Here is a 10,687-nt window from a genome sequence, read left to right on the forward strand (position 1 = left end):
ACAGCTAATCTCCGGCATCGTTGGCTCGATCGAAGCGAAACTGTGAATACACTCTCCCTGGATGCCAATTCCCTTCAATTTTCAGATGAGCCTGTTATAGCGCCACCAGGGGGCCGTTTTTTGCAAAACACATTTTTTGTTTCTCTAAACAAGTGGTTCTCAACCAGTGGTCCGGGGACCACCAGTGGTCCTGGAGGGGGTACCAGGTGGTCCCCAGCTAAATGATGGAGAGTTGGTAACCAAATGGACCCTTATAGATCTTTAACTCGTAAGAGTGTAGAATGAAACCAAATGGCAGTGGTGTAACTAACACAACTAAGTACATTTACTCAAGCACTGTACTTAAGTACACTTTTGAGCAATGTTTACTTTACTGGGGTATTTCCCATTTTCAATACTTTTACTTCTACTCCACTATAGAGGCAAATACTGTAATTTAACTACAATTATTTGACAGCTTTAGTTACTAATTACTTTGCAGATATAAATTGTTACATTATAAAACATACATGAACCACTTTAGCCCTATTTTATACATGGGCTATTTGAAAATAGCCGAACTACAAGCTCACAACGTTTCGCATCGCGATGCGTTGTGAGCTTGTAGATCTTTTCAAATATGTTAGTACTTTTACTGATGGTACTTTAAGTATATTTTGAAGCCAATACTTTTGTACTTTTGCTCAAGTAACATTTTGAACGCAGGCCTTTTAATTGTATAGAGTATTTTTATATTTTGGTATTGCTACTTTTACTTAAGTAAAATATCTGAGTACTTCTTCCACCACTGCCAAATGGACCTGTTTAATTTTACGCTCTCAAGTACTTATTGGGAAGATGTATGGAGCGGGCTAGCTCTGGTCCATAGTGTTAGAAGGAGTTCTCCGTAACGCTATGTTACTTTCAAGCCGTTCCCCGCACCCCCCCGGTTGCGCAGCGGCCGCAGCCTCTCGTCTGTAGTCAAAATAAAAAATACACTTTCGCTACTCATCAAAACAAAGACGGTTTTTAGATGTTGAAAGCCCACTCGGAGCCCCCCACCTCAATCTAAAATACACGTTTTGGCCAGAAAATAAGATATTTCACCTGAAGGAAAAAATGTTTTAGTTACTCCACTGCGTTCCCTACAGATCTGGTCAAGGGAATTTTTCTATTGAAAAATGTTTTTCCTTCCAGTGGAATATTTAATTTTCTGGCCAAAAAGTGTATTTTAGACGTGAGGTGTGGGGCTCTTAGTATTCCCATTAAGGAAAGTAGGCTTTCAACATCTTAAAACCGTCTTTGTTTTGGTGAGTAGCGAACGTGTATTTTTACCAGGTGCTCGAAGAGCACCACACACACACACACACACACACACACACACTCACTCACTCACTCACTCACTCACTCACTCACTCACTCACTCACTCACTCACTCACTCACTCACACACACACACACACACACACACACACACACACACACACACACACACACACACACACACACACACACACACACACACACACACACACACACACACACAGAGCACCTGGTAGAATATGACTTGTCATTTCTTTCTTGTTTTATTTTTACTGCAGACGAGAGGCTGCGCAGCCTGCGTGTGGGCAACGGCTCGAAAGTAACATAGCGTTCAGGGCGGGCCATTCTGCACGTGCGTTGAATGCGTCAAACATTTGAACGCAATTAATTCCAAAAATGTATTACCGCCGTTAGCGCGATAATTTTGACAGCATTAGTTTAAACAGTATTCAAATATGCAGTGAGTACACACATGTATGCATTTTGCTGGTCTTAATTCTGTGTTGCCACCAGTGTGCCCTTGTTCTCCCTCGCTGGTGTTTGCCCCCCGGCCACTTCGGTTTCCTCCGGAAAATGCATTTTTATTACGCACTTGTACCTCCTTGTGATTGTACTAAGTTTGATTAGGGTGGCGTGTCATGCCACACATTCCATGTAGTCAGGGGATATTAGCAGAAAGATTTCCAATCCTGGAATAAATTCCTTACCAAAAAAAATCTTCACCAATGTGTTTGTAAAAGTGTCTAGTAACACATCTCACAAAGACTGAAATTCAGTTTCCCTAGGAGAATTTTTGACAGCTGCTGAAAGTTGGGGTACCCACCATTTCCCTGCATTTCCATGCAGGGCCAAAAAAATCTAAATTTAATTCTGTTTTAAGTAGCATGTGAGGGGTCAAACTAGGGTGTTTTTATGATTCTGAATCCATTGCAAGCATTTGTTTTGCACCAAAACCACTCCTTGGGCTAAAAACAGCCCAATCTCAATGGGCTTTTTACACAAAAAGTATACCTGGACAAGGATGGCTATGGCCGTTTTTAGCCCAAGGAGTGGTTTTGGTGCAAAACAAATGCTTGCAATGGATTCAGAATCATAAAAACACCCTAGTTTGACCCCTCACATGCTACTTAAAACAGAATTACAATTTGATTTTTTTTGCCCAGCATAGAAATAAAGGGAAATGGTGGGTACCCCAACTTTCAGCAGCTGTCAAAAATTCTCCTAGGGAAACTGAATTTCAGTCTTTGTGAGATGTGTTACTAGACACCTTTACAAACAGATTGGTGAAGATTTTTTTGGTAAGGAATGTATTCCAAGATTAGAAATCTTTCTGCTAATATCCCCTGACTAATGAGTCTCTCTGTGCGAGAGAGATGCACCTGTTAATGTTGGAAGCAGAAAAAAAAGAAAGAAGAAGAAACTATACTAATTAATTAATTTTAAATGCCATTTTCATTGCCTCCATAGTGTCTCAACCTTCAGTGTCTGCATCTACTCAGTCTTCAGTGTCTGGTTCTACTCAACCTCCAGTGACCGTACCTGTGGAACAGAGTTCTCTACAGGTAACGGGGTTGATCGTAGGACTTGTTGTTCTGATTCTACTGACCGTCCTTCTGCTCCTGCTGTGTCGATACAGAACATCTAAAGGTGAGATCCACTTAAAGACGGTTTGTATCTTATATAATACAATCTCTCCTAGTATGTTGTCACACTGAACACAGAGGAATGGTTGCCGTGCAAAACACTATTTAACATGTTTTACTCTTTTTATTACAGATCCATGTTGTGTTAGGTAAGTACTGCATCTCTGTTTCCACTGTTACCAATGACGAATGTCAACTGGTATACTGTACATTACATTTCCCACAGATAGTCGACTATTACAGGGGATGCACTGGGTTAATTAATTCATACTGAGCACTGCCAAGCTGGTGGATAATACATTGAGATGGATGCGCCAACCTAACACTGGTGGCTGAGGGGAAAAGCAGAAAACTAATAATTAATAACTGCTAGACTCTGAATGTGCTAAGCAGTCTAAAAGCACCTCCAGATTAAACCAGGAGATGAGATCTGACTCATTCTAGAACTATTTCTATGCTAGTTCCTGTGTTTAATGTTTGCAAATATTGAAGGTTATTACTGATTCCTTTTTGTTTTGTGCCTATAATTATGATACATTGCATGATTATCATCTTTCAGGATGTGAGAGATACCTGTAGAATACACTTGTGCAGGTTGTCTGTCCATCTGTCCCTGATAAATGTCTGTCTGTCTGTCTGTCTGTCTGTCTGTCTGTCTGTCTGTCTGTCTGTCTGTACATAATTACCACTTTATGAGGCAAAACATGTATCTTGAAATAGATCTGTCAAGGCCCAGGGAACCAATCAGGACTCAGCACCAGACCAGAGGACCAACCAGAGACCACATCCAGATGATGGCCACTCCCCACTTCAACATGGTCAGCCTTTCACCCAATCACAAATAATCAATCAATCAATCAATCAATCAATCAATCAATCAATCAATCAATCAATCAATCAATCAAACAAACAAACACACACACACACACACACACACACACACACACACACACACACACACACACACACACACACACACACACAAACAAACAAACAAACAAACAAACAAACAAACAAACAAACAAACAAACAATCAATCAATCAATCAATCAATCAATCAATCAATCAATCAATCAAGTAAACACACATTATTTTTTTAAGATAATGTTTACAGATAGTTTCAACCAACTCATCTGACCAGCAATAAAATTAACCAATCAACCAACAACATCTATGAAACCGCCAAAGGTTCTCAAGCCACCAAAAATGTTTGCAGTAGCATTCTGTACTTCATGATCATACATTATTATTTAGATGAGGATTTTCAAAGAGGGATCTGTTATATTTAACATAATTGTAGATATTAATTATAGATGCAGATTATGTGAATTTAAAGATCTATTCTTTCTTTCAGACGAGCATGCAGTCGAGTCCAGTGATGTGACATATTCACAGATTGAACTCAAACATATGGGAAGGAGAAAGAAGGGTGAGCAAACAACAAACCAACATGACATTCATATGCAATATGTTTATGGTGAAGGTTATGGACTGGATAGTAGTGGTTGTTTTCAACACAGCCCACATTGTGTGTGTGTGTATGAATGAGTTCATGTGTGTTTTATGTTGTCATTCATGCACATGAGGAAATAACACAATACATGAACGACGGCGCTCACATGCAATGTATCAAACAATGGTATCCTGGCCAATCACAGCGTAAGAATGGTTGGGCTAAAAACGATCATCATTCCCGCCCTCGTTTCAGAGGTTTCAGAAGAGTTTGTCAATATGAAGAAGCAGAATTTGGCCAATAAGAGGAACTTCGAAGATGTGGGAATGTTACCAAATATATGTTACAAATATAACAAAAATACAACCACAATCATTGCAACACAAGTCCAATTGAATGAACAATAAAGTGTATAGTCAGAGGAATGTGGTGTGTTAAAAAATCTCTGATGCGTCAACAGCAGCAGAGATACAGTTGTAAACCACTAGCTTCTAGTCATCAATGACACTTTAAAGGCTATCCTAAATGAAAACCTGAAACATGCATTACATAAATACAAACATTTTACTAAAAGTGTGTTCCCCATAATGCTGCTGAACGAATAGACTTGCCAAACATAACTTTGTAAGTGGTGAATTGGGTCCCATATCTCCGTCATACAGAGCATTCCATGGTGGCCTGTGTGTATGGCACACTGGAATCTGCACCGCTGTTTGCGAGTGTGATTATCATTATCTGTGAGGGAATACTCTTTGTCAATCTAGCACACAAATCACACCAAAATTCATGTAATGAAATTAATAGGTTTTCAACATCAATGTCACCCAGCACAGAGGATATGACTCCAGCTGCAGTGTGCCATGGAGACGTCCGTACGCTAGTGTTTTGCAAAATGAAAATCCTCTCATGCGCACACAACTGTAGGTCTTAATAGAACCAGATGCCATGGCTGTTAACTCTCCCGTTTAAATAGGTGACTGACAAGCATCTAACCTACAGTAATATGATTGTTTTCAATACATCAATTTGATGTATTGCTTGTTATTAAGTCACCTGTTAACCCTGTATATATTTATTTAGATGCCTGTCAGATGGTCAGACTATGGTGCACCGCAAGCTTACAAGCAACATTGCGCGAGCTGAGACCTGTCATGAGATTTGATTGTTGATACATGCAGGCAGCTGTATTGAGATTAGCAAATTTTGGTCTACACAAGTTTGATAAATTGGGGATCATTGTGTTTGAGAGCATGCATCATAATGAATTTTAAATCCATAAATGAATATGAAAGTAGATCAACTACACACTGTCCATCACATAACACTATGACAGTCTTCATAATAGTGTATTTTTGTATATTTGTATATAGCTATTACACATAAATACAAGTGTTCCTAACAGAGTTTCTCCTCCACAGAGAAACCTGCTGATCCATTTGAGAGTTCTTTGTATGCTGAAGTGAAGACTGGATCACACACAGGTTCATATTCAATGTTTTCTCTCAGTACATTGTTTATCTGAGCGACAAACTGTAGTACATTTTGATTTCCTTTTGTGTCTAATTTATCACGGGTCACATTTATTTAAGTTAATGATTTATCGCCAATATAGCAGCATATGACAATACTTTATATAGAGGGCTTGGAGCGCAAAGGGCGTAAGCTGCATTTTCAGAATTTGACACAAGAGAAAAAAAAAACTTTTCATTGATTTTAACTATTTAATCACTGACCTCGATACTGACCTGATGCTGACATGATTCTGACCATGATACTGACCATGATACTGACCATGATACTGACATGATACTGACATGATACTGACATGATACTGACATGATACTGACATGATACTGACCATGATACTGACATGATACTGACCATGATACTGACATGATACTGACCATGATACTGACCATGATACTGACCATGATACTGACATGATACTGACCATGATACTGACCATGATACTGACCATGATACTGACATGATACTGACATGATACTGACATGATACTGACATGATACTGACATGATACTGACATGATACTGACATGATACTGACCATGATACTGACATGATACTGACCATGATACTGACCATGATACTGACCATGATACTGACATGATACTGACCATGATACTGACCATGATACTGACCATGATACTGACATGATACTGACCATGATACTGACCATGATACTGACATGATACTGACCATGATACTGACATGATACTGACCATGATACTGACCATGATACTGACCATGATACTGACATGATACTGACCATGATACTGACCATGATACTGACCATGATACTGACATGATACTGACCATGATACTGACCATGATACTGACATGATACTGACCATGATACTGACCATGATACTGACCATGATACTGACCATGATATGACCATGATACAGTATGACCATGATTGTTGGGAACGAGATTTATTTTGGGGCTTTTTCGTGCCTTTATTGATAGTATAGTAGATTGACAGGAAATGGGGAGAGAGAGATGGGGAGTGACACACAGCAAAGGCCGCCGGGATCGGGACTCGAACCCGCGATGGGCTGTCAGGCTACATTGAGCGGCCAGGCTGCATTGGGCCTGTTTTCAGAGTACCCATTGTACCCATTGTCAAAGTACTGTAGTGCAGTACATTATCATAGTACTTGGAGGCTAGTCTATGATGTCAGTATTATGACTCATATTGGTGACATCAGCTATCTCCATATGTGGGCATAAAAGGGACACATACAGACAGACGGACAGACAGACAGATAGACAGACAGACAGACAGACAGATAGACAGACAGACGCTTGGATCTTCAGTTCTGGACACCCGCTGGTCCAACCGAATTCCCACTCAGCAGTCAGCACATCACTCCCTTGGCTCCGATATGATAGACATGACAACTTTGAAGCTACACACGCACGCACGCACGTGTGCATGCGCACGCTCACACATTCCGCACATTTATAGATGGATGCAAAATAAAACATAGTTTTTAGTCGGCATAGTAAGAAGCTGAACGGTATAGTGAATTGAACTGAATTCAGGTGATCAACTAACAGTTCTAAACATATTGATTTATTCTCAAAACTGCCTATACATGAACATAATAGCTGTACAATCTGACGAAAGGATCAAATAAAAAAGCTGGAGAGCTTATTTCCATTGTGGTCCTTTCAGTGTAAGAGTGTGTGTAAACACATACACATGCACGTGCACGCACGCGCGCGCATGCACACACACACACACACACACACACACACACACACACACACACACACACACACACACACACACACACACACACACACACACACACACACACACACACACACACACACACGTTGGAGGACCAGGTTTGCCTAATTCATTTATTTGTTCTGTTGATGTGTAGAAGCAGATGTAACCTACGCCCAGGTTAACTACCAAAACAAGAATAAGAAAGGTACGTGAAATGTATTTCCACCTACAGTACATACACTATCAATTCACAATATGCTAGGAGTTTTAATACATCTGTTCCATTGAAACATGATGACAAAATACAGCTAGATATTGAAAAGACAGCTACACAGATTCATATGGTTAAAGACTAAAACACTTGAATCAACATACTGTGGATGGGAATGCTCTACTTATCATTTATGTTAATATTTTCTGTGTATTTTCCATTGACAGAATCAGCAGCTCCAGAACAAAGTGAAGATACAGTTTATTCTCAGGTCAAAGCAGGAACATCTCTTGGTAAGATTCTATCTTCATGTAGAACAGCTGCAGAGCTAATGCTGCTGATAACCATAAATAGTTATTTCCTCAACACCTCATGAGTGTCACTTTGATCAACATCTTGTCATGTCATCTAAGTGTTCATGTTGTTATGTCAACCACATAGTCAATTACACTGTCCCTCTGGGTTAAAGGGATATTTCACTTTTAAAAAAATGTTGGGTCTACTCAGGCTTTTGTGAGCCCCCCAGACAGTTTTTAAGTTGCTTGATTCAGTATTTAGATATTTGATATTCATTTTATCAAACACGCTCCCTTCCTATTATCTTCAAACTAAATTTTTAACATGTTAGATTCATCAAAAACACCCGTCCTTGGTCTCGCCCTGCCCTCATAATACGTGAGGGGGCCGTGTTTTTTCGATTAGTTTTTGCAAAAAAATATTGAATCGTTTTTATTGTATTTAATATTTTTCTTTTTCCATTTTTTTTTTAAATAAATGAAAAAAATAATTGAAAAAACACGGTCTCCTCACGTATTAGAAGGACATGTCAGTCACCAGAACCATGGACGGGTATTTCTGATGAATCCATCATGGTTAAAATGGAGTTTGAAGGGGCGTGTCTGATCAAATGAATATCAAGTATCTAAATACTGAATCAAGCAACTTAAAAACGGTCCGGGGTGCTCCTAAAAGCCTGAGTAGACGATAAAATGACCCACATTTGTTTTGAAAGTGAAATATCACTTTAAAGGAGAATTCCGGACAAATTAAGTGTTATCTTTGATGTCTCGTTACTCACCTACCGACGTGAAAAGTGGCGTTCTTTTTTTCCATGGATTCCCCTATCGTCATTTTTTAAACCCCCTCCGTTGTCATAATGGGAGCGCGTGGGTAAGGGAAATTCGTCTATTATAACCGACGCAAAGTTGTTTTTTTCTCTACTAGTATTCATTGTAGAGTCTCATGATAGTCAAACATGCGTTGAAACTATCTGCGAGGCTGCCGTTAATGGCGAACGATTTAACACTGGTTGCTTGTTTCCAGAATCTGGCAACACGAGTTGCCAAAATGACGACAGGGGAATCCATGGAAAAAAAGAACGCCACTTTTCACGTCGGTAGGTGAGTAACGAGACATCAAAGATAACACTTAATTTGTCCGGAATTCTCCTTTAACTCTGGTTGATACAGTTTAGCAGTGAATATTGTTCAAATGGTTCTAAAACTAACATAACATACACACATCTGTCATGCAAACTGTTCATAAACCACAATGTTTCTTGAATTAAGATGCAGGACTTCAGTGTTAACAACTTAAACCCTATATACAGTACATTATTGACCTGCTGGATCCCCCACGGGTCTTTGACCCCCTCATTTTCTCCCTCTACACCAAACCTCTTTGCAGAAAATAGTCTACAAGCTCAGAATGTGTCGCCTCATGACGCTTGAGCTTCTAGGTGGGCTATTTTGGCCAAATGTTTAAATTATTTAGCTGAATATCCACCTACTATGACATGCCCAGAATAGGGACAATAGATTTCAAGTGGTTCAGGGCTGACCACACTGAAGGCGCGTTCGGACCTGAAAATCGCTTCAATCGCTTCACTTTGGCCGCTCTGGTCAGCTTTGGTAAAAAAATGTGTCCCGTCGCTTCAGTGGTCTCGGGAACGGGGTTACAAAAACACCCAACGTGAAAGAAACAAAAGAAAGTTTGAGCAACTATGTTTTATTTCATGACTAACTTTTTGATCTCATCATCGTTTATGATCAAGCTGACAAAAACACAGACCGAGTCGGCCGTGGGTTTGACCTGCTTCCCAGCAGGCAACTGCTGCCAGAGTAGATTGAGTAGGACCATCCGCTCAGCTAGATGTCACCTTCGGCTTGGGACTCGAGTCGGGAGTAAATAGAACTCAGTGTGTAGCGAAAATTGACGGTGTTAATTCAGCTTTGGGAGTGTAACCAAATGGACCCGACGGTTCCATTTTGTACCTCAGGGTTACAAAAAACACCTGGCTCTTGTAAGAGCCACGGGAGTTACGTTCAATATATTAAAGGGATATTTCACTTTCAAAAAAACTTGTGGTTATTTTATCGTCTACTTGGACTTTTGTGAGCCCCCCAGACAGTTTTGAAGTTGCTTGATTCAGTATTTAGATATTTGATATTCATTTTATCAGACACGCCCCCTTCCTATACAAACCCATTATAACTTCAATTTCAATTTTAACATGTTAGATTCATCAAAAACACCCGTCCTTGGTTCCGGTGACTCATCCTGCCCTCCTAATACGCGAGGGGGCCGTGTTTTTTCGATCACTTTTTTCATTTATTTTTTATATTCTTTTTGGAAAATGAAAAAAATTTAAAACAAAAAAATATATGTAAAATAAATGGAAAAAGTTATCGAAAAGAACACGGTCCCCTCACGCATTAGGAGGGCAGGGTGAGTCACCAGAACCAAGGACGGGTGTTTTTGATGAATCTAACATGTTAAAAATGGAGTTTGAAGTTATAATGGGTTTGTATAGGAAGGGGGC

This window comes from Gymnoscopelus braueri (assembly GCF_963280865.1).
Source record: "Gymnoscopelus braueri genome assembly, chromosome: 8".
NCBI classification, from domain to species: Eukaryota; Metazoa; Chordata; class Actinopteri; order Myctophiformes; family Myctophidae; genus Gymnoscopelus; species Gymnoscopelus braueri.